Source organism: Pseudochaenichthys georgianus, chromosome 22 (assembly GCF_902827115.2).
Source record: "Pseudochaenichthys georgianus chromosome 22, fPseGeo1.2, whole genome shotgun sequence".
NCBI classification, from domain to species: Eukaryota; Metazoa; Chordata; class Actinopteri; order Perciformes; family Channichthyidae; genus Pseudochaenichthys; species Pseudochaenichthys georgianus.
In genome coordinates, this window is record NC_047524.1 from 31,778,592 (window position 1) to 31,803,334 (window position 24,743).

General features: G+C 41.6%; 1 protein-coding gene and 1 pseudogene across 1 annotated transcript in view; one reads left to right on the forward strand and one right to left on the reverse strand.

Moving 5' to 3' along the window:
* atp10d (ATPase phospholipid transporting 10D) overlaps positions 1-11,421 on the reverse strand; it is a 61,273-nt gene extending 49,852 nt beyond the window's left edge. The window contains 1 exon segment of the mRNA XM_071207264.1: positions 11,313-11,421. The gene's annotated coding sequence lies outside the window, so the exon portion shown is untranslated.
* A 505-nt stretch (positions 11,422-11,926) lies between these two features.
* LOC117467480 (COMM domain-containing protein 8-like) lies at positions 11,927-20,100 on the forward strand (annotated as a pseudogene).
* The last annotated feature ends 4,643 nt before the right edge of the window (positions 20,101-24,743 follow it).

Here is a 24,743-nt window from a genome sequence, read left to right on the forward strand (position 1 = left end):
TAAAGTCTGGCTCATGTCCGGAGTTCCTTTTCTTCCCTCAGTGTTGGACATGTGATGACAGTTGTGTTTCCCAACATTTATTTATGCAGCTGCTTTGATGGAACATGACAGGTGAACATGTGGAGCCATCACATGGTTTTATCTGTTGGCAAGCCCACTCTGGAGTCCATGATGTGAGACATGCTGCTTTTATACACTGAACAAAAATATAAATGCAACACTTTTGTTTTTGCTCCCATTTCTCATGAGATGAACTCAAAGATCTAAAACATTTTCTATATACACAAAATAACCATTTCTCTCAAATATTGTTCACAAATCTGAAAAAATCTGTGATAGTGAGCACTTCTCCTTTGCCGAGATAATCCATCCCACCTCACAGGTGTGGCATATCAAGATGCTGATTAGACAGCATGATTATTGCACAGGTGTGCCTTAGGCTGGCCACAATAAAAGGCCACTCTGAAACGTGCAGTTTTATCACACAGCACAATGCCACAGATGTCGTAAGTTTTGAGGGAGCGTGCAATTGACATGCTGACAGCAGGAATGTCCACCAGAGCTGTTGCCCGTGAATGGAATGTTAATGTCTCTACCATAAGCCGTCTCCAAAGGCGTTTCAGAGAATTTGGCAGTACATCTAACCAGCCTCACAACCGCAGACCACGTGTAACCACACCAGCCCAGGACCTCCACGTCCAGCATGTTCACCTCCAAGATCGTCTGAGACCAGCCACTCGGACAGCTGCTGCAACAATGGGTTTGCATAACCAAAGAATTTCTGCTGTCAGAAACCGTCTCAGGGAAGCTCATCTGCAGGCTCATCGTCCTCATCGGGGTCTCGACCTGACTCCGGTTCGTCGTCGTAACCTACTTGAGTGGGCACATGCTCACATTCGATGGCGTCTGGCACGTTGGAGAGGTGTTCTCTTCACGGATGAATCCCGGTTTTCACTGTTCAGGGCAGATGGCAGACAGCGTGTGTGGCGTCGTGTCGGTGAGCGGTTTTCTGATGTCAATGTTGTGAATCGAGTGGCCCATGGTGGTGGTGGGGTTATGGTATGGGCAGGCGTATGTTATGGACCACGAACACAGGTGCATTTTATTGATGGCATTGTGAATGCACAGAGATACCGTGACGAGATCCTGAGGCCCATTGTTGTGCCATTCATCCACGACCATCACCTCATGTTGCAGCAGGATAATGCACGGCCCCATGTTGCAAGGATCTGTACACAATTCCTGGAGGCTGAAAACATCCCAGTTCTTGCATGGCCAGCATACTCACCGGACATGTCACCCATTGAGCATGTTTGGGATGCTCTGGATCGGCGTATACGACAGCGTGTTCCAGTTCCTGCCAATATCCAGAAACTTGGCACAGCCATTGAAGAGGAGTGGACCAACATTCCACAGGCCACAATCAACAACCTGATCAACTCTATGCGAAGGAGATGTGTTGCACTGCGTGAGGCATCTTCTTCTTCTTCTTCTTTAGTGTTTATTGGCGGTTGGCAAACCAACTTTTAGTTGCATTACCGCCACCAACTGGACTGGAGTGTGGACAAGACACTATGCAGAAAACAATAAACAAAAGAAACAAAACAAAGAACCAAAACTCTAGATTATTTTTAAATGTATCAATTTCTCTTAGAAACGTAATAATCTCACAATATATATTGCCTGATTTTTTCCCTAACAGCCCTGATAGCGACAAGTCATGGAATTTTGCTTTCTTGAGTGTCTGGAAAAGCACATTTCTCTGAGTACTATATTTCCTGCAAAGCAGTAAAACATGCTCAACAGTTTCTGGCTGGCTACAGTGTATACTTTCCGGTTGGATACTTAATGTCCTGTATGACCTATTCTCATCCGAGAAATTACATTTTCCCCCCTTCTTTCAAACCCCACCTTCCTTCCATCCCCCACATACCTTTGAATTGAAGATGTCTTCCTGTATCACCAAGGTCCCAATGTTCTTGCCATGTTGTTTGTGCATATTTCTGAATGAATGTTTTAACCTCCGCTTTGCTGAGTGGAACTTCTATGTCCAAACTTCTGAGTGTGTGTTTGGCCAGAATATCCACCTGTTCAGCCTCCACACCAACATGAGCAGGAACCCAGATGAAACGAGTTGCTATGCCTTTGTTTTGCATTTTATATAAAATTAGAAATATTTCATTTATTATGTCCGTTCTAGATGAAGATCTGCCTGATCGTATACTCGATAATGCTGAAAAGCTGTCAGATGCAATTATACTATTATGTATTTCTTTCTCCTCTATCCATTTCAATGACAGCACCAATGCCAACAACTCTGTGGTGTATACTGACACATGGTCTGTTACCCTTTTTTCTATGTGTGTATTCCTCACTGGGATATACACTGCTGCCCCTGCACGCCCTGCCTCTGGATCTTTGGAGCCATCTGTAACTATGATTGTTGAGTCTGAGTGATATCTTGCAAAGTGATTCTGGACTATGCGCCATACTGGTAGTTATTTTCCTTTAACTCCTCTCGTACATTGAGGTCTGCACTTGGCAATGGGAACAACCAGGGTGGAATGGACGAGATTGGAGCTGTGGGGCAATACTGCATTTGATTCAAAGCTATGCTTGCTGCTTTAACATCGCCAATCCATCCAACACTTGTTAAATGTGACTCATTGTGCTCCCAGCAGTCTTTCAAGATACTTTTCACAGGATGACTATCACTGTGCCCCTGAAGGTTTACCCGGTATGCCAACATTAACTTCACTCTCCTTATCCTTAAAGGCATTTCTCCCATTTCCACCTGTGTTGCTGATACTGGAGATGTTTTAAAAGCTCCACTGCATATCCTCAGGGCCTGAGCTTGTAGGACATCCAGCTTTTTAAGGTTTGATTCTGCTGCTGCCATGAACGCTACACACCCATCATCGAATACAGGTCTCATGAGTGAATATATATTCAGAAGTGATGACCTACTCGCTCCCCACTCCTGTCCCGCCAAACACAGGAGCACATTGTTGACCTTTTTACATTTATTTTGAACTTTTCCTATATGACTGCTCCATGTTAGCTTTCCGTCAAACCAAACACCAAGACATCTTATTGTATTAACCTGTTCAAGAGGTTGCTCATACAATTTTAACGATATAGGAGCAATGTTATGCCGTTTTGTAAAACAAATGACCTGCGTCTGAGCTACTGACAGTTTGAATCCCCATTTATTTGTCCATTTCTCCACTTCGACTATTGCAGCTTGTATTTTCTTTCCAACATGTGCTACATTGCGGCCTTTTGCCCACAAAGCCCCATCATCTGCAGACAAAGATTTCCCCACACTTGGATGAACTTGATTAAAGATGTCATGCATCATTATATTGAACAGCAACGGACTGCACACACTGCCTTGCGGAGTACCATTTTTCACAGCATAAACACTTGAATATTCTGCACCTACTCTTACTTGTATTTTTCTGTCCAGTAAAAAATTCATAACCCAATTATATACTTTACCACCAATTCCCAATGATTTTAACTTGATTAGTAGTCCTTCCTTCCAGAGCATGTCATACGCCTTTTCAACATCAAAGAAGACTGCAATCACTACTTCCTTTTTGGTCTGTGCTTTCCTGATGCCTGACTCTAAGCACAATATAGAATCCATTGTGTTCCGACCCCTCTGGAACCCACTTTGATATGGGGACAACAGAGCTTTACTTTCTAAGATATATGTTAACCTTTCTGTAACCATTCTCTCCATGATTTTGCACACCTGAGATGTCAGGGCAACAGGCCTGTAGCTAGATGGATCTGAAGGGTCTTTCCCTGGCTTCAGGATAGGCACTATTATCGCTTGTTTCCACACTGAAGGAAGTTGGCCAGAATCCCACACCCTGTTAAACAACCTCAACACAATGACTAGAGAGTTATCTGTCATGTGTTCCAACATTTTATAACAACACCATCTTTCCCAGGAGTGGTTTGACGAGCACTAATAATTGCTCTTCTCAACTCAAACATACTAAAATGCAGGTCCAACTGATCCCCTAACACTTCTACTCTGTCCAATATTCTCGGGTTTTCCATTAGTGTATTATGTCTGCACTGCCTGGCTTCCTCTGTAAGGTTATCTGAACTATGAATTTTCCTAAATGTTTGAGCTAGAAGTTCTGCCTTTCCTACGTTTGTGACAGCCATTTTGTCGCCTCTGCTCAAAACTGGCAACTCAGAATTCCTTCGAATTCCCCCCATTCTCATAATCATGCCCCAAACACCTGCAAGCTGCACTTCTCTTCCAATACTATTGCAATATTGCCTCCAAAAAGTGCGTTTTTGCGTTCTTATTGTTCTCCTCACGATAGCATGGGCCCTTTTATCCTGATTCAAAGCTTCCTGAGAATGGAGTTTTTTGAGTTGCCTGAATGCTTTATTCCTGTCTTTAATGGATTTGCTACATTCACCATTCCACCAGGGTACACTTTTAGTGCGCCTAACTCCTGCAATTTCCGGAATTGTTTCTTTAGCTGAATGAATGATAACCTTAACCAGCTCATCATCAGGTATCCCCATGGCATAGACAGCGAACGCCTCCAATGTATGTTCTTTCTTCTCACTAACGATGTATGATTTGTTGAAGGGCTACTTTTGTTCATTGTGTTTATATTGTGTTTACAGACATATCTCGTTTGGAGTGTACTGTGTCGGAACCACCACTACCGTCGGCGTGTAGCTCGCCCGTGCACATGCTTGGGTCTCCTCTTGCCACAAGCAGCTCTTCCCAGGAATCTCTGGTGACCCTAACCCAGCCAGTGGGCCGAAACAAACAGGGTAAGGTTTACAGTGGTCATAATGGTAATACTGTTCCCTGTTGCCATTTATCATGGCATTGTCATTGTAGTAGTTGTTCAAGTTATGCAACTGCAGCCATAATAACAATAAAACATTTCATTACACGGTATATAATTTACACCTCATAGAATGCCATGAATACGGTGTTGACTTCATTATTATTGTTTCCTTTGTAGTTAAAAGGAAGCGGGATTCGTCATCTGGCCTTGTCTTGTTAATGGAGAAGAGTGACGCCAGGGACGAAGAGCTACTGGCGCAGACCCGGGCATTGTTTCAGGAGGTGCAGGAGACCAATGCTGAGTTCCTACGGGTTTTCAACATAACTGCTTTAACAGAGCAGAATCGAGCAGAACGGGATCAACAGAATCGCGAAGGACGAGCAGAACAGCCAAATGCTTGGCTTGTTAGACAGAATGGTGAAGGTGATGGAGACCAACAGCAAACCTTATTTTATAGTTATATTATATACAGTATGTTCTCCACACTTTTTTGTGAATACTTTGTGTACATTCTTTTTTAAATACACTTAATTATAGTATATACAGTATGTTCTCCACACTTTTTTGTGAATACTTTGTGTACATTCTTTTTTAAATACACTTAATTATAGTATATACAGTATGTTCTCCACACTTTTTTGTGAATACTTTGTATACATTATTTTTTAAATTAACTTTATTTATATTATACACAGTATGTTCTCCACACTTTTTTGTGAATACTTTGTGTACATTCTTTTTTAAATTCACTTTATTTATATTATATACAGTATGTTCTCCACACTTTTTTGTGAATACTTTGTATACATTCTTTTTTAAATTCACTTTATTTATATTATATACAGTACGAATATTGTCCATACTTTGTATGTAAAATAAACATAAGTCATGTCTTATTACATTTTATTTGTCCAGTGATCCACTGCAAACTAGCTAATGTCACTATGATAAAACACTGAACTAAAACAGTGGTAGATGATAAGTATTATACTTGCTAAACATCAGCATGTTACCGTTATCATTGTGTTGCCACACTATAGCGTTATTTAACTTAAACACTGATGAACTACTCGTATGCTAAGTCTGATTCTGCCATGCATTCTTTAAACACAATTATGCTAAATGGAATCGTTACCTGTGTTATCGAAAATAAATGTGTCTGTCAAGCTGGAGCAAGGCACACCATTTATTTTATTCCTATTTATCTTTAGAAAGAAGTTAGGATATATAATACTGACGTAAATCAAAGTGAAGGGAAATAACTCATATGTACTGTGCCCTTACCCAGCACACATGTAATGACAACGCTGAGGTTAGCACTACATTGTTCATAACACATCCAAAGAGGGCCAAACCCTGATGAATGTTTAGCACAGCTGTCTCTGCACACACAGCACAGCAGCTCAGGTGACAGCGCACACTCACATTTTATTTTGATAAGCTTTGGGTATTGCAATTTCACAAGTTTACAAAAGTAGCTTAATTCAACCGATGAGTGCTATGTGAATAAATGTAGCTCTCAGATGAAGAAAGGTTGGAGACCCCTGGGCTAAACCTTTTGGGTGCACTATTTTTATAAGAATATTGTTCATACCTGTTTATCTACATTCTGTGATTTGTATACAAAATAAAACACAATTCAAGTCTGATCCAGTGATTTTATTGTAAGAGGCATGATACAAAATAGATCAGGTTTAACTGCAGTAATATTAGTGGTCCCCCATGTTGAAATACTCCATCAATGCAGATCTAACATCAGCTCCTTCTTGTCTACCGTTCTCTGGAAAGGGGTGTATAGGGGGTTGGTCGTACACAACTTCATGGCAATCATCAGTGAAGTTGTCGCTATGTTCCTCACATATGTTGTGTAGTACACAGCAAGTCACTGTCATTATTTTGGTGAGCTCCAGCTCACTGTCGTTCCTTTTTAGGAGGCACCTCCATCTTCCTTTTAGCCTTCCAAAAGCCATCTCAACAACCGCCCGTGCACTGCTCAGCCTCTGATTGTAGGTGTGCTGTTCAGGGGTCAGTCTCCCGGTGTCCGGAAATGGTTTCATTAGCCATCTTTGCATTGGATAGGCTGGGTCACCAATCAGGTAATGTCCCACATCACAGCCAGAGACGGCCATTTGGTTTTGGCCTAGCAACACTCCATCACTGATAGCCACCCAAAGATTGGATTGTTTTAGCACTCTAGCATCATGTACACTACCTGGGTCACCAACACACACATCCCAGAACATCACCCTGCCATCAACAACAGCCTGTAGAACAACAGAATGCCATCCTTTTCTGTTATAATAGTCCTTGGGATAATTTGCTGGTGCTAAGATAGGGATGTGGCTTCCATCTATTGCACCAACACACTGTGGTGCTCTCCAACGGTTGTTGAAAAAAGTGGCCATTTCCACCAACTTCTCCACATCAGGGAATTTGATATGCAGTGGAAGCAGAACTTCCATGGTTGCCCTGCAGAAATCCTGAACACAGAGGCAAACGGTGCTGAGGCCTACCCCGAAAAGATGGCTGATGGTCCTGTATTCTCCGCCGGTGGCCAGCTTCCAGAGGGCAATTGCAACCCGTTTTTTATTGGGTAAACACCGACGGTAATTTGTGTTTCTTCTCCCCAAAACGCCGCTGAGCTGGTTGCAGATGTACTCAAAGGACTCCCTGGACACTCGGAAATTCTGCATGAATTGCTGAGGGGAGAAGTCTGAAGCGACGGTGTTCCACCAATCGGAAGATCTGAGCTGTGTCCAAATAACACGCGACCTCCGCCATTTCAACATGATCTGTGGAAATAACATTGAGAATCCGTTTTAATGTTATACCATAGTAATTAATGCTGCAAAGCTGGGTATTTTGAGCTTGGCGCATGCAGAGGCTAGCTCTAAGGCCATCGAATAGGACGTATATTTACCTTCTTTTTCCTACAGATTCGTCGTTGAAGTAGATGCTGAAGACCACAAAGAAGTCTTGCATTTTGCATGTGATGTTTGTAAAGTTCCAAGTAAAGTCGTCCCTTGTAAAGTCGTCCGATGCCTTCCATTTGGTTTCGTAAGAGGATAACCAAAGCGAACAGCGCTTCAATACAATCGGCCATTGTTGTTGTTGTCGATGTGAGGGATTTCCGCGCGGTTTGGATTTTATGAAGCAGGCACATAAACTGTGACGTCATGACGCAGCAGGGGCAGCTCTGGGGCGCCAGTGGGCGGTGTGAACAGAGCGGGAGCTGAAGGGAAACTGGAGCTGAACCAGAAAAGCTCCCGCTCGGAGCTAGAAACTGAAAAGCGCTGGTGTGAAAGCCGCAAAAGGGTGGCCTGTGTCATGTGATCGGTGACTCCTGTTGCACTTACATTCCCGACGCCACCAAGAACATCACTGACACCGTGCTGCATCTCAACGACCTGTTAGCCGACATGAAAGCGGATGACATATCCAACGCAGGTGGCTGGGACTGGTGATCCTGGCTTACATCAGGCGGGTGGGAAGCATGGCTGGCTAGGATAGTTACACCCCTGGCGATCATTTTTGGCCTATTAATCAGTTGTACCTGTTTGATTATCCCAATACTGAACAAGTGCGTTTCCAGCATGGTATCCTCAGCTTTCGTTCAGTATACTACTATTCCATTACACGACAATCCTTTGCGCCACAGTGAGATAGACCAGCTAGAATCAGAAGAGTCTGATTCCGACACTACAATATAATCATGTGTACCCTCCTCTCTTATGCTTACATTATATTGGAGTCTGTCCTCCACAAAAACAGCCAGTTTTCTATGATATATTTGTGATGTGTTTACTTAAACCAGCGATGGAGTGTATTCATTGATGTGTTATATCAGTCTATCCTGTCATTTGTTTTTATTGATCAAGTATGATCAAAAGGGGAGAATGTAGTGGACATTTTTATTATATCCATATGCTTAAACCAAATGCTTCTCAAACCATTGTAAAACACCTATATCATTTCCTGAGATGTGCTGTTTTCTTCGCATAGGCCACAGAGCTGATTTGGCAGACTAGGGTGAGACTCACACAAAGTCACACAAGAACTTCCCTACTCTGGGAACCGTTATGCTATCTACAGCTCAAGGCAGAGATGTTCATAAGTCATTGTTTGCAAGTCCAAGTCAAGTCTCAAGTCTTTGGTCACGAGTCCAAGTCAAGTCTCAAGTCTTTGTGGGGTGAGACTTGATCAAGTCTCAAGTCTTTGGTCACGAGTCCAAGTCAAGTCTCAAGTCTCTAAAAAAATAAAAGTCTCATGTCTCTTCTGGTTGTAATAAGCCTTCTATTGTCTGCTGCTATCCAGTCTGTTCAGAATACTGCACAGCTATATCTAAGAGATTCAAAGCATTTACTGTGTTATTATCACTCCTATATCTATTAGCATACAGTATCAGTACTGATTAGTTGTTTGTTATATGATCACTTTAAACAGGCTATTGCAATGCAATATGAGGAAAAACATCACACTTTAGCTAAATGCAAACAACTTATAAGCAAAACACTTCAGAATCAGAAATCAGTTAACATTACATAGCTGATGCTGAGCTAAACATGTTTGCTAACCGTCCATATGCGTTAATGTGACTGACCTCTCCGGGTGAGTTTTCAAGTGCCTGATGAAATTCGACGTTGTTGCGCCAGCCTCCTTGATTTTGAGATTGCAGACTTTGCAGTGTGCGCTCCTTTTGTTGGTGCCGCCGGCGTTTTGTTCGAAGTTTTTGTAGTTGAACCGAATTACAAGCGGTACAGCCGCAGGTCGCCATTGTGTTACTACGAGGTAGTAACAGAGGCGCGCACGTCTGCGTAATGAGCCCGGCTAAAATAACTGGATGGCCTACCTGCCTGTCAGCCTTCCATCTGGGCACAAACTTATCTCGTGCCCTCATTGATCATGTGCGCGTTCGTGTGTGTTGGAGGAGGCGGGCTCTATAAGGAAGTAGCAGCCTCTAGCAGATTATCTCCGGTTGTGTATTTTCAAATTCTAGCGATCTCGAGCCGGTTTCTCTCAAATGTACCTACCCCACCTTTAATACGCCAAAAATAGAAAACAGAATGATTGTTCACGAGTCCCAACACACGAGTCCAAGTCGAGTCTGAAGTCTTTTGGTCACGAGTCCAAGTCAAGTCTGAAGTCTCTGTGTGTGCGACTCGAGTCCGAGTCGCAGACTCGAGTCCCCATCTCTGGCTCAAGGACAGGTGTCTAATAACAATATGTGACTGTGTGAAGACAGATTTCTGAACTTCCTTCTTGTATATAAGCTTTGCTACCATATTGTACTACGCACACTCACGCAGACTATCCTATACTCTGAATGACCTGTGTCTATTTTTATTTTATCTTATGTATTTGAAGCTTCAAATAAATAACCAGAAAGACGACTCTGTCTGATTCACCATTTATTTGTTTTGATCACTTTGACTTGTACTCTCCACAGTGTTGGGTCTCAGATTTCCATAACAGACGTTTAAAAAAGCAGTTTTTAGTAGCAGCGCTCAAAACAGCTCCTTTCCCTCTGAATTCCTGCCCTTATGTCTTGTAAAACATATCAAATCCTGCATTAACATTTGTAATTGTAATTTTCAGGCAAGGTTAAGCATAAATGTAGAAAGAAAAAAAACCTGCAAGTTGCTCTTTAAGTACAATTTTGAGGTACTTGCACATTTCCATTTTATGTTACTTTGTACTTCTACCCCACTACAATTCAGAGGTAAATGGAGTACTTTTACTCCACAACATGTATATAGTAACTTTAGTTACTTTGTAGATATAGATTAATGATCAATATGATCAACATTTGTCATTCAAACTAGCTCCACCTTTACCAGCTTCGATAAACACATCAATAATTATAGTCAAAACACATCATACAATCCATGTACCATTATATATTATTAGATAATGGGTTCATCTGCATAATGAGTAGGCCTACATTTACTTTTGGTTCTTAAGTATATGTTGACGTCAATAATTGTGTACTTTGACTTCAGTAACATTTTTAATACAGGACTTCTACTTTCTACTCTAAGTACAAGATCTGAGTACTTCTTCCACTTTTGCTGATCACCATTAAACCCTTGCTTTATGTTTATAAGATACAGCACAACAAATATCCTTCTTCTAAGATTTAACAACAAGCAATATCAGCACAAACTGGTTGCATGCTTTGATGCAATCTACTGAAAGTCCACTAAAGTCATACTGTAGGACTCAACTTTATCCGTAAACGAAACACACCTGTTTACCCAAAAGCCCCCCTGAGGGTTTCGGATTACTTTCAGAGCCATGTAATCAGTAATCAGTAACTGATTACATCTACAAAGTAACCCTCCCAACCCTGAGTACAGTATACCTATAGTAGCTACAGAGTTCTCCATTACTGTGATGGATGAACAGAGCAACACGAGAATTCCAGGAAAACAGCGGATTTATCCACAGCAGAAACAGAGAAGGACCACCCTTACTTACCCAGCATTTTAACACCACACGATGTCTATTTTCAAGTGAAGTTACATCCCATCCCTTCAATGTTTGTTCTGACTGACCTCGCGAGACGACGACAAACAGCCCCCTGCTGCTGTTGATCAAAGCAGGAAGTGAAAAAAATCACCGGCTCTAAAAGCTCCCCTTTCCCGTGTAGGGGCGTCCGACAGAACTCAATCGACAAATTGTAACATTTCAAAATGGCTTCAATATCAGTGTGTAATTTAATGGATGCTCTTCATATATGCAATTATTGAGACTTGTTAGTCCAATCGGCACTAAAGTAATTAATCGTTTTTATATAGTAAAGTCACATTGTTGACCTGTTTTCAACACTCTCACTGCTGTTTGCCCACTTTTCAACGATCATGTCCCACTAAAATGGCTAATGTATATATGGAGTTCGCCTTGCGAGCCAACATCAATCTTTGTTTTCTTCTTAATAACTGAGGGCGGCAAGACACACACATATTCAAACCGAATAATGAGTATACAACAGCATTTATATATACTAATGGTATTTTAACATCCGAAGAAGTCATAAGAAATGATGAAACCCATTTTTCCAAGCTATCGTGAATGCCTCTGTTTCTATCATGTGACTGACGTCAGCTGACCAGCAAGCGGAGGGCGGAAGCAGAGGAAAACATGGTGGTGTTACTGAGCAGGCTGCCTGCCACAGAGTGTATTAAGGTGAGTACCAGGCGCTGTACCCATGAATACTGATGCACATTAACTTTGTTAAATGTATCATGGACCTGTTGGCGCGAAAACATGGAGATAAACCAATTCATGTTTGATATTAGTGAAGGACTGGCTCAATGTTGGCTCGTGCCTTACTACACAACACGCGAAGTACTCAGTGATGGAAGAAGTACTCAGATTCTTTTTTTAAGTAAAAGTGCAAATACTAAAGTTATTAAATAGTAAACTACTGTTGAACATACTTAAGTAGACCTACAGAAGTATTATAAGCTAAGTGTCAAATGTAAAAGTACTCGGAATGCATAATGATTCTGTTTAGAGTATTATATTATTATATACATGTATAGTATCTTGTTTTTATAACTAATACATATATATAGGGGCATTTAAACATTTTAGTTTTTCAGTGTGGGTCCAATTGAATCACTATTGGCTTTGTAAAATGCTGGGAATATGTCTAGCTCCACCTTTAACAGCTGTGATAAACACAATAATGCATCAATAATCATAATCTGGTACTTTGATACATATCAAATTACCGGACATATGTATATATATTCTGAAATAGACCATAATTCATCATTCTAGTGGCTATGTTGATGCCAATACTTTACTACTTACTACACATATTCTGAATTTTTAAGAGGATCAGATTTAGTTTAAAATCACACTATTCATTTTCTAAAATAAACATGTTTTAATCCAGTTACCAAAGTGTCTGTATCATATTCTATCTCACACCGTCTTTGATTTGTAGCTCAATCTGTTTGTATTTCATCATTAAGATATGACTGTCATTCATCTCTATTATTGTGGTAACTCTTTTGCATTAATGAATAACTGTTTTATATGTTATACTTATTTCACTGTATTTTATGTCTTTCTTTCTTTCTTCCTTTTCCTAATATTTATATATTGCTTTTGTGTTTATTTTCTTATTCCTTTATCTCTCTTGCAGCATTATATCTAATTCACAATTCTTTGCAAAATGTTGCCTCTTTTTTAGGGATGCACGATATTGGTTTTTTGAAACAGATACCGATAACTTCCTGCTTCTCAAGACCGATACCGATAACCAATAATAATATAATATATATATATTAAATGTACCTGTAGTTTTTGCACACCTGGTGGTAAAAAAGACCAGTGGTGAGCAAAGGACATGAGCATTACCACTATGAACAAAACAAAGCCAAGAACAGTTCTGACTTCAAAGTGACCATATTTATTTTCCAAAATAAAGTTCTTGCCTTTTTCAAAAGCCTCGTCGATAGGTAAAAGCCCGGGTGCCTTTGCAGCTGGCTTTGGATTCGCCGCTAGTTTAGCAGCGCAGGCGTCTTCGTACGCTTTTAACACACCATCGTAGCCATGGCGATGTTTCAGGCGACTGATCAGGTTGGAAGTATTATAGCTCGTTGCCTTCTTCCCTCCTCGTGGAACTTCTGCATCTGTTAATACAAATAGCAAGCGAACTATCTAACTCTGAAACTTTGAAATAGTCCCATCAGGCTTGGAATTTCGTCATTTTAGGGGCAAGGCCATTTGGCCTTCCCGTTCGCATTTTTTTTAAGGGCACAAAGGCCACATGACAGGGCACAAAGGCTGTTTGGTTAAATTACGCTGGTCAATCAACATGACTGAAAAGTGTAGCACTAACGTCAACACCAGTCGTTTTACAAACGGCTGAATAGCAATAGTGTTTCTTAAACGTATATGTTAAGTTCAGCCATAAACCACATAAGTCAGTCAGAGGTAGACAGTAAGGGTAACATTGTATTCTCACTGGCCCCACCATTGTAACCACTGGCCCGGAGCATTCGTCCACCAAAAAAAAAATCGACTAATAATGAAGAAAATTAACACATTTGTTGCAATAGTAATGTATGCACTAACTACATTACTACTTTACTACAACATTTTAATCATCAGTTCTTCCTCATTTTCCTCAATTGTTCATATTTGGTTTATTAAAATAATGATATTGTGGTCATTGTTAAAAAATGTCTGCTATTATTATGAGTATTATTATTTGTATAATGCACTTTCTGCCTTCCTGTCATTAGGAGTTAGAAATGTAATGGCTATGTAATTGATTTGATTAGAACCTTCATTATCCTAAACTGCTGGGACATTTCGCCAATACCTTTTATATTGTCTACTCTTCACTTACTTGTCAGCATAGGTCGGCATTGATGTACTACGGAAGAGGATTAGGGCCACATGAATATTTTTTTTGGGAGGATTTTAAAAAATATATTTTTTCTTTGTTCTGGGAAAAAAGTCAGAATTCTGACTTTAATCTCAGAATTCTGACTTTAATCTCAGAATTCTGACTATTTTCTCAGAACAAAAAAACATTTATTTTTTTGGGAGAAAAAAGTCAGAATTCCTGACTTTTTCTCAGAACAAAAAAAAAAAAAATTCTTTGGGAGAAAAAAAGTCAGAAATACCGGTAACTGTAGAACCAGCTTCAGTGAGAGATTTACACATTGCAGTAGGCAATTCCGCACAAGGATGACCGGAAAATTACAGCCCTTTTGCTTTGCTTTTTTTTTTTAATTATTGGTTGATCCACAAGATGTGAAATATAGAAACGGAACAAATATCTGCCTGTAATGTGCCAGTGCAATAACAATTATTAAAGTATCCAAAAATAAAAGATAGGTTTTGTTGCAACACAACAATGCCTGCAAAACAGATGTTGAGACATAATAACAATTTACCTTCAGAATGTCTTTCAGTATCAAAGCAATACTTGCAATCTTAGTAAAAAGCAAAACAATTGTAATCATAACTTCTCATAACTAAGAATAACTGGTAGAAGACTAGTTCAGTTCTGTTATGTGTGTGGGTGTGGGTGTGTGTGTGGTGTGTGTGTGTGTGTGTGTGTGTGTGTGTTGTGTGTGTGTGTGTGTGTGTGTGTGTGTGTGTGTGTGTGTGTGTGTGTGTGTGTGTGTGTGTGTGTGTGTGTGTGTGTGTGTGTGTGTGTGTGTGTGTGTGTGTGTGTGTGTGTGTGTGTGTGTGTGTGTGTGTGTAGTGTGTGTGTGTGTGTGTGTGGTGTGCCTATGGCCAAGTGTGTCTGTGTATCTACTTGTTAGAAGAACCACCCAGTCCACCACTTGAAACCTTTAAACAAGACCTTTGGAAATCAAGGCAATGTGACACCTGAGGAAACATTTGATCATAAACATTTTAAGCATTATTTAAGATTATGTCTTAATTACTTTTTACACTAGTATAAAATATGTTCTAAATAAACAAGTATGCTTTGAACAAGGCACTTGCTTTGCAACTTTATATTCCAGTCAATGGTCAGATAAGGGGTTAGCTCCACATTCATGCTTTTACACAAGTTATTCACCTGGGTAAGTGGCATATCATTTTACAATTTACACAAAAAGTAAGAGGGAGCAAACAGTACATTGTATTTTACAACTGTCTGTTTCCATATAAGAACAATGAAGCATGCAACTGTTCTTGTTTGAATCCTTAAACATTTTAGCAGTATTAAAAGGTCTTGAATTACATGAACAAATTACATTTCTGTCAAGTCAGGTTTGTGTTCTGCAACTGGAGAATATGTAATGTAGTCAATATGCAAGTTTGTTGTAGTTTGTGAACACACCACCAAAAAAAGTCAGAATTCAGACTTTTTTCTCCCAAAAAAATATTTTTTTTTTGTTCTGAGAAAAAAGTCAGAATTCTGAGATTAAAGTCAGAATTCTGAGAAAAAAGTCAGAATTCTGAGATTAAAGTCAGAATTCTGACTTTTTTCCCAGAACAAATTTTTTTTTTTTTTTTTAAATCCTCCCAAAAAAATATTCATGTGGCCCTAATCCTCTTCCGTAATGTACAGAGCCGACAGAAGACCTTGTTTTTACTGGCATCATATTGAGAGGTGCAGTGACAGCGTCCTGAAACCAGGAAGTAAGCTGCTGGTTCCCTCCACTAAAAAGCAATGGAATTTTCTCCACAGGGTTTTGGAAAATAGCTGGAAATAAGGTCTGTGGAAAACAAACCTGTTTTGTTCAGCCGGATAATCTCCACATGTCTACCCTACTTTTATAATTTTCGAATCATAAATCTAATCGATAGGATTATAAAAGGGTTTTAGGACGCGACACTGCAGCCAACTCCCTGTCACTCCTTTAACTCCTCCGGTGACTTTCTTTTATTAGAAGATTGTTTTTTGCCCGGCGCTTGGCCGGTTACCGCTCGTATTAAAAACATTTTGGCGAATGGTTAGGTGGCGCGATAGTCTGTAGTGAAGAAGGAGCGCCCTCCCCGCTCACTGGAGCCTGCCCTCGCGCTGTGCTCGCAGCAAACAGCTGTTTGCTGGCGGAGCACAGCGCGAGCAGCAAACAGCTGTTTGCTTTTGCCCCCAACAACCACAACCGACTCACGAAACGCTATGTTGTAGCGTTGATAAACGAAACAATTTAACTAAATTGCTAGTCAAAATACCAATAACCACAGGGAATTTTTTTTTACTTTTGACAGGGGCACAAAGGCCACTTTGGCCGTGAATTGCATTTTTTTTAACAGGGCATCACGGCCAAAGTGCGGGGCAAACGACGGCCATGGCCGTCGTGAAATTCCCACCCTGAGTCCCATACTACTGACGACATGTTTGTTTACTGTCCTGGCTTCACGGCCGCACACCATTACGTCACAGCTAGGCATGAGAAGGGAGCGCTGGATTTGTGAAAAACTCCCCTCTTCCTAAACCACTAATACCACAGTACTGGCAAAACGGGAGGAGCCGAGTGAAAACAAGCGCCCCTCATCCCAATCCACCGACACCGCAGGATTTTTCACCCAAAAAATATATTGTATATTATCGGTGCTATTAATACTTTTATCGGGATGACGTCATAATTCCTAATATCGGGCCGATAATTATCGTGCACCACTACTCTTTTTCTATTATGTCTAAAGTGTATTGTGCATGTTCATAGGAGCCTGGGATTTGCATTGCCCAAACGGCACTGTAGTTATTGTGCATGTGAAAGCCTTTGAGTCTTTGGATGCTGGGATGTATTCCAGTGTCTGTGTCACTCACATCCCAGCTAAAGGCCCATCATGGGAGCCCAAACAGACCAAATTACTTTTTCCCCACATTTATATAAAAATTGAACAAATAATGTAAAAACCAAAGGTACTTGCTTGTGTTTCCCCCTAACCAACATGCATATTGGGTTCTGTCTGGTGTGTAGTTTTGTCACAGGGTGGTGGATGGCCTGTGTGGCAGGGAGCCCCCCCGCAGGTCAGAGCACAGCAGCACCTGGAGCCCAGAGGAGTGGCTGCAGCTGCTGGACTCCCTGAGCGCCTTCTACCGCCGGGCAGTGGGCAGCGACAGCTCCGAGGAGGAGGTGAGAGCCAGGGCGTGTGACTTCTGCTTGGGGACTGAATAGGACGAATAGCTGACTTTATTTTCTACATTTATATGGCAGACCTTTACTAAATGATTGAACTCAGGTTGGAGCAATGTTTCTTAGTGGCCAAAGTGTGGAGCTACAACCTCTGTGACCGTCACCTGATGCCACCAGGCCAACACAGTGCTTCTATTGACTTACATTGTACATTCTCTGTTGAGACACGTCTGTGCATCTGTATGTTCCATGCCTTTAGAAGTGCATCAAGTAAAAGCTTGTCTTCTAAATGTATTATTGCATTTAATTGAATGAATGGAAATGTGATTCTATTCAATAAGCATTTTACTATCTTCGGAAGAATCACGAGTAATAATAGATTATGAGGGACAATGAAGGAAATGCAACCACTGACTGTTGGTATTTCAAGTTCTTATATAGCACATTAAAGAGGCTTTTGAAAAAGTGATTTTGAGGTATTTGTGTTCATTCAGAGTTTGTATGATGAAGGGCTGAAGAATTCATGTTTTCTATAAATAATTCAAATATGAAACGGTTTTCTGGCACAGTATAAGAATAAACAAACTCATTGGATGCACCGGGCTGTCAGAACATCCGAGTGCTTGTTCTCCAGTCAGCCCATGTTGGTTTCATTTGGCCATAATGACCGGCATGCTTTATCCAGCTCTCAGTAGACCTCCATGCTTCATCCAGCAGAGCAGCATGCTGGCTGTGGTCTCAGCTCTGTTTCTCGTGCAGGTGCTGGGGGGGCTGGCAGATGTTGGCAGCAACCATGCTGAGGCGGTTGCTGAGCGTGCTGAGGGCCAGGCGGGAGGAGATCCACCACGCTCTGCTGGACAGAACCAACTCCATCTCCTCCGCCATGCTGCAGGACTTCGACTGGCAACTCAAGGTCACTCCATGCTTTATTTGTCATTCTTATTAGCTCTAAAGATTAATTTGAGATGCAGCTCAGCACTGGTAGATTGTTCTCGTCATGGGGGTGTGACTTAATCAGTAACATGTTTATTACCAGGTAGGTTGACACGTACGAAGAATTGGTGGTGCAGACATCAAAATAAAACAACAATTCAAAAACACAGATGGAGTACTTTTTTAAGAAAACTATAATAACATTAAAAAAAATATAGTAAAATAGACACATTAATTAAATATAGCAGTATTTACATTGAAATAGAATGATATAAATTATGTGCAGTAAAAAAAGCAGATATTGTCAACATTGTGTGCGTTAATGTAATGCATAGAGTCTGCGTTGTGACTGAGGTAAAGTGTCATGAATGCATGTATGACTTCCTGAAGACCTACAGCATGTTAGAGCCTCCAGAAGAACGCGGGCAAACATCCTTGATTATGCGATTAAACATGCGGGGTTTTTATGTGATTGTATGCGGTGAAATTGCGGAAAGTTGCGAAAAAGAATAGATTTTTTTTTAAATATTGGGCTGTCTTATTTATTCCCTCTCACACACAACCTGCCACTAACGTTAAGCCCCTTTCCTATTCAATTACACACATTCAATGTTTATCTATTGGAAAAGCAAAAAAGCAACACACACACCACACATACATACACACACACACCACACACACACACACACACACCACTTCTCCGCCTCATTCTGTTTTCATTTACTCGTTCGTTATCTGACCAGCTTCAATCTTGTAGGCTTCTCACCTCGTTTCTTGTAGCCCTCGAAAGGGTTTTGGAGGTCGATGCCTCGGCGGACGTGAGTTGTTTGGCGTTCTTGTCCGCAGCAGCAGAAAGCATTTTCAAATGTTTGAATGAATCAAAGTGGGTCGTCACCGTGGATGTTCTCTTATGATCCAACACAGTTGCACGGGGTGCGGAATAGTTCCCCCCCACTTTCGTGCGAGACATCGGGGAACTGCTTTGCCCGGTCTTTAGCAGAAATGTTCGTCGGTAAATGAGATGGATTAGATTTTTTCATCTTGGTGTTTTCTCTCTCGTGTGAGCTCCACACGTTCACTCTACGGTGTTGTTTACCTTCTGTGATGCACGAGCTGATGACGTCGCGTCATCATCATCATCATCACCACCATCATCATCGTCGTCGTCGTCGTCGTCGTCGTCGTCGTCATCATCATCATCACGTCAAGACGAGTTAACTTTTTTTTGCTCAACTTTGTGTGGAAAAATGCGGGGATTATGCGGCCTTTTGATAAATATGCGGCCTTTTCAAAAATCTGCGCCATGTTGCTGATTATGCGGTAAATTCTGCGATCGCAGAATCACGTTTTTCTGGAGGGTCTAGCATATTATGGCGGCTGCCTGTGGAAACACAAGTGGTGCTACAGAGAAGAACCAGTTAAGCACAAGAACGGATCTTGAACCGGAACCGGTTTTGGTGGAAAAGGGGCATTAGAAGACAAGTCTCTCTAAAGTTGAACCCCCTCCCCTCTGTGCCCCCCCCCCCCCCCCCTGCAGCTGTCCCTCTCCAGTGATAAGATCTCGTCCCTGCACACCCCCTCTGCTCAGCCTCAGTCTGGATGTGAGGGAGGACGCAGCCCTGCGCTCCGTCACCATGGAGATGAACCGAGAGGAGTTAAACACACTCATCAGTTCCCTAGAGGCCGCCAACAAGGTAATCTTATTTGGGGAAAAATTATTATCTATAATCTTTGCATCAAAAATAAGAATGATTATAAAATAAATATTAAAATTAATAATATAAGTTCACTGAATTTAGTGCATTTAGTTTTTTTCCCGTCTGCTTTTAGTTGTATACTCCAGACTTATTTTCTGCATTGGTTGCGCCTAACTTTATGGCATCATTATATACAATGTAATACAAGTACTGTACTTTTATTACAGCTGAGAGGAACTCATACTCGTATTTCATTTCTTTCTTTACTTTATACTAGTATTCCACTCCATCTAAGAAGCATACATGTTCCTTTTCACAGCACGACATGTGTCCTTGATTCAGATGAATACGACCACATTTAAAACAACTAGATAATCATCACGTACTATTATAGATAAAAGTACCAAGCAGTACAACAAGTTGTTAAATGAGCTCTAACTTCACCAGCTGTGATGTGTGTGTGATAATGTATCACTAATTATAATCAAATAATTGTACAAAATGAGTACATTTACTTTTGGTTCTTTAATTCAAATGTGATAATAAGACTTGTGTTCCATATAGAGTATTTTATAAAACGATAGAGTATCTTTACACTTATATTATCTCAATACACCTTCTACGACTGAATATATTACTGAATATTTAATAATAAATAGTGTTACTGTTACTCTATTACTCTGGACTGCAGCATTCACCTTGTAAGTTTCACAGTTGGTCACGTTCATTTATTTGTGGGAAGCAAAATCATTTGTGATACATTTTCAAATACATTATGCAGCCCAATAAGGTGTTTATAGATGCCAAACGTTCCACAGCAATGGAGGAGAAACACTAGGCGACATTGTTACAGCATGAACACAGAGCCGCACTATGATTAAAGCAATCACTCTGAAGGCTTCTCAATTCTCTAATTTCCCCTCCTCGACTCCTCGACTCCTCGGTCCTCCGGTAGTGACCCGGAAATGGAGTTCAGCGTGACATGTTGACGGACATCTCATTTCTCTAAATGCACATCGAGGACCGAGCATCAAGGAGGCTCTCTGGAGGAGCTCTAACCGAGGAGACACTGATGGATCCTCCACGGTCCTATTATTTTAGAAACTGCTTTCATCACGACGCGATGTTTCCAGAGAGAACAGCTGTGTGGTCCGTGCAGAAAGCAGAGCAGTGTCCAAAATATATATCACTCAGTAGAACAGGCCTACTTTCTTTATTTGCTGTAGTTTAGTAGATATCTACAAACAAAGAGTCCATATTTTTCTAAAAACCATGGAGTGCTTCACATAATAAAATACCAAACGGCTGTACCCTGATATAGTATGCTTTAGGAGCTGTAGATGCGTGGTGTACAGTGTGTAGGGTTGTACAGTGTGTAATAATAATAATAATAAATAATATTTCTATAGCGCTTTTCTTGAACCCAAAGACGCTTTACATCTGGGAGGGAGGGTAGACAAACAAAACAAAAACAAAGCCAAAAAGAAACGGAACAAAACAGAAAAGCAGTCAGGAGGAAGTTGGTTGAGAGGGGGCGGGGCTTAAGGATACAGAGTTGAAGAGGTGGGTTTTGAGGCGGGACTGGAACAGGGTGAGGGACTCAGACTCACGGATTGTCTTGGGGGAGGGAGTTCCAGAGCTTCGGGGCTGCTACAGAGAAGGCTCTATCCCCAAAGCATTGGCGGAGAATCTGACCAAAGGGGAGGATGTAGATGATGAAGAGGAGGGGGCCGAGTACTGAACCTTGGGGACCACCTTGGGTAACTGAAGCTGTGGCAGAGGGGTGGTTGTTGAGGGAGATGAAGTGGGATCTGTCGGAGAGGTAGGACTGGAGCCACCTGAGTGCAGTACCTTCGATACCGATATCCTGGAGTCGGGTAAGCAGAATGGTGTGGCTCACGGTGTCGAAGGCTGCACTCAGGTCGAAGGGGATAAGGATGTTGAGGGAACCGGTGTCAGCAGAGGTGAGGAGGTCATTGAGGACTTTGATGAGGGCCGTTTCTGTGCTGTGGTGGGGACGAAAACCAGACTGAAGGGGTTCAAAAAGCTGGTTGGTTTGGAGATGGCAGTGGAGTTGTTTGGAGATGATGCGTTCTATTGTTTTTGAGAGAAAGGGGAGGTTGGAGATGGGACGGTAATTACCAGAGGTGGGACCAAGTCAAATTCTGCATGAATTGCTGAGGGGAGAAGTCTGAAGCGACGGTGTTCCACCAATCGGAAGATCTGAGCTGTGTCCAAATAACACGCGACCTCCGCCATTTCAACATGATCTGTGGAAATAACATTGAGAATCCGTTTTAATGTTATACCATAGTAATTAATGCTGCAAAGCTGGGTATTTTGAGCTTGGCGCATGCAGAGGCTAGCTCTAAGGCCATCGAATAGGACGTATATTTACCTTCTTTTTCCTACAGATTCGTCGTTGAAGTAGATGCTGAAGACCACAAAGAAGTCTTGCATTTTGCATGTGATGTTTGTAAAGTTCCAAGTAAAGTCGTCCCTTGTAAAGTCGTCCGATGCCTTCCATTTGGTTTCGTAAGAGGATAACCAAAGCGAACAGCGCTTCAATACAATCGGCCATTGTTGTTTGTTGATGTGAGGGATTTCCGCGCGGTTTGGATTTTATGAAGCAGGCACATAAACTGTGACGTCATGACGCAGCAGGGGCAGCTCTGGGGCGCCAGTGGGCGGTGTGAACAGAGCGGGAGCTGAAGGGAAACTGGAGCTGAACCAGAAAAGCTCCCGCTCGGAGCTAGAAACTGAAAAGCGCTGGTGTGAAAGCCGCAAAAGGGTGGCCTGTGTCATGTGATCGGTGACTCCTGTTGCACTTACATTCCCGACGCCACCAAGAACATCACTGACACCGTGCTGCATCTCAACGACCTGTTAGCCGACATGAAAGCGGATGACATATCCAACGCAGGTGGCTGGGACTGGTGATCCTGGCTTACATCAGGCGGGTGGGAAGCATGGCTGGCTAGGATAGTTACACCCCTGGCGATCATTTTTGGCCTATTAATCAGTTGTACCTGTTTGATTATCCCAATACTGAACAAGTGCGTTTCCAGCATGGTATCCTCAGCTTTCGTTCAGTATACTACTATTCCATTACACGACAATCCTTTGCGCCACAGTGAGATAGACCAGCTAGAATCAGAAGAGTCTGATTCCGACACTACAATATAATCATGTGTACCCTCCTCTCTTATGCTTACATTATATTGGAGTCTGTCCTCCACAAAAACAGCCAGTTTTCTATGATATATTTGTGATGTGTTTACTTAAACCAGCGATGGAGTGTATTCATTGATGTGTTATATCAGTCTATTCTGTCATTTGTTTTTATTGATCAAGTATGATCAAAAGGGGAGAATGTAGTGGACATTTTTATTATATCCATATGCTTAAACCAAATGCTTCTCAAACCATTGTAAAACACCTATATCATTTCCTGAGATGTGCTGTTTTTCTTCGCATAGGCCACAGAGCTGATTTGGCAGACTAGGGTGAGACTCACACAAAGTCACACAAGAACTTCCCTACTCTGGGAACCGTTATGCTATCTACAGCTCAAGGCAGAGATGTTCATAAGTCATTGTTTGCAAGTCCAAGTCAAGTCTCAAGTCTTTGGTCACGAGTCCAAGTCAAGTCTCAAGTCTTTGTGGGGTGAGACTTGATCAAGTCTCAAGTCTTTGGTCACGAGTCCAAGTCAAGTCTCAAGTCTCTAAAAAAATAAAAGTCTCATGTCTCTTCTGGTTGTAATAAGCCTTCTATTGTCTGCTGCTATCCAGTCTGTTCAGAATACTGCACAGCTATATCTAAGAGATTCAAAGCATTTACTGTGTTATTATCACTCCTATATCTATTAGCATACAGTATCAGTACTGATTAGTTGTTTGTTATATGATCACTTTAAACAGGCTATTGCAATGCAATATGAGGAAAAACATCACACTTTAGCTAAATGCAAACAACTTATAAGCAAAACACTTCAGAATCAGAAATCAGTTAACATTACATAGCTGATGCTGAGCTAAACATGTTTGCTAACCGTCCATATGCGTTAATGTGACTGACCTCTCCGGGTGAGTTTTCAAGTGCCTGATGAAATTCGACGTTGTTGCGCCAGCCTCCTTGATTTTGAGATTGCAGACTTTGCAGTGTGCGCTCCTTTTGTTGGTGCCGCCGGCGTTTTGTTCGAAGTTTTTGTAGTTGAACCGAATTACAAGCGGTACAGCCGCAGGTCGCCATTGTGTTACTACGAGGTAGTAACAGAGGCGCGCACGTCTGCGTAATGAGCCCGGCTAAAATAACTGGATGGCCTACCTGCCTGTCAGCCTTCCATCTGGGCACAAACTTATCTCGTGCCCTCATTGATCATGTGCGCGTTCGTGTGTGTTGGAGGAGGCGGGCTCTATAAGGAAGTAGCAGCCTCTAGCAGATTATCTCCGGTTGTGTATTTTCAAATTCTAGCGATCTCGAGCCGGTTTCTCTCAAATGTACCTACCCCACCTTTAATACGCCAAAAATAGAAAACAGAATGATTGTTCACGAGTCCCAACACACGAGTCCAAGTCGAGTCTGAAGTCTTTTGGTCACGAGTCCAAGTCAAGTCTGAAGTCTCTGTGTGTGCGACTCGAGTCCGAGTCGCAGACTCGAGTCCCCATCTCTGGCTCAAGGACAGGTGTCTAATAACAATATGTGACTGT